The sequence below is a fragment of the Bos javanicus genome, chromosome 9, assembly GCF_032452875.1.
Source record: "Bos javanicus breed banteng chromosome 9, ARS-OSU_banteng_1.0, whole genome shotgun sequence".
In the NCBI taxonomy this organism is placed as follows: Eukaryota; Metazoa; Chordata; class Mammalia; order Artiodactyla; family Bovidae; genus Bos; species Bos javanicus.
This window is the reverse complement of record NC_083876.1, coordinates 46,129,506-46,130,667: the sequence shown is the minus strand read 5'-3', so window position 1 is coordinate 46,130,667 and position 1,162 is coordinate 46,129,506. Positions and strand designations below refer to the sequence as shown.

Below are 1,162 nucleotides of genomic sequence, written 5' to 3'. Positions count from 1 at the left end.
AGCAACTGATCTGATCTGATCTGATAGTTTCTTTTGTTGTGCAGAAGCTTTTAATTTTAATTAAACCCCATTTGTTTATTTTTGCTTTTATTTCCAATATTCTGGGAGGTAAGTCATAGAGGATCCTGCTGTGATTTATGTCGGAGAGTGTTTTGCCTATGTTCTCCTCTAAGAGTTTTATAGTTTCTGGTCTCATGTTTAGATCTTTAATCCATTTTGAGTTTATTTTTGCGTATGGGTACACTATATCTTGCATGTAGTATATTTGGAGTGGAAATGCAACATGAATGGAGCAGACTTGACTCTGTTCCCATACAGACTTTTATTTCACTAGGGAGAGGCACACAGTAAATGATAAAAAGAAAGCACTAAAAATGCAAATTCTAGTGTTTCCTATATAAATAGTGGAAAGAAAGTGAAAGTGAAGTCACTCAGTTGTGTCCGACTCTTTGTGACCCCATAGACTGTAGCCTACCAGGCTCCTCCGTCCATGGGATTTTCCAGGCAAGAGTACTGGAGTGGGTTGCCATTTCCTTCTCCAGAGGATCTTCCCTAACCAGGGATCGAACCCAGGTCTCCTGCATTGTAGGCAGACGCTTTACCATCTGAGCCACCAGGGATGATCAGCTAATTTCCTAGTTTACATAGAATCGTCAGAGAATTCTTTTATGAACAGGGTGACTCATAATTTTGACCAATAATTTATCATTCCAATCACATCACATTTCAAAGTGACAGGTTTCACATCAGTAATTACACCAGGACTACCGACATAAATCAGGTTTTTTTGTAGGTAGATCAGAATGTCTCCCTATCTTTGAGCCTCATTTCATTTAAGTGTAGATCAGAATGAAGAAAAGAAGTCAAGAATGTGGAAAAGCAGGGACAAGAATATCCAAAGTGGTGGAGCAGCACAAGAAGTAGGGAGGCCGTTTTTCCTGTGTTGTGTTAGTTGTTCAGTCATGTCCACCTCTTTGCAGCCCCAAGGACTGTAGCTTGCCAGGCTCCACTGGCAATGGAATTGCCCAGTCAAGAACACTGGAGTGGGTTGCTATTTCCTTCTCCAGGGGATCTTCCTGACCCAAGGATTGAATCCAGGTCTCCTGCATTGGCAGGCAGATTCTTTACTGTCTGAGCCACCAGGGAAGCCTGGAACTTTCCC

The 1,162-nt window shown here is 41.7% G+C and overlaps 1 non-coding gene across 1 annotated transcript; it reads right to left on the bottom strand.

Moving 5' to 3' along the window:
- Positions 1–548: 548 nt before the first annotated feature.
- Positions 549–620, bottom strand: TRNAC-ACA (transfer RNA cysteine (anticodon ACA)). Its single transcript has one exon. It is a non-coding gene; the product is annotated as a tRNA-Cys (tRNA).
- Positions 621–1,162: the final 542 nt, after the last annotated feature.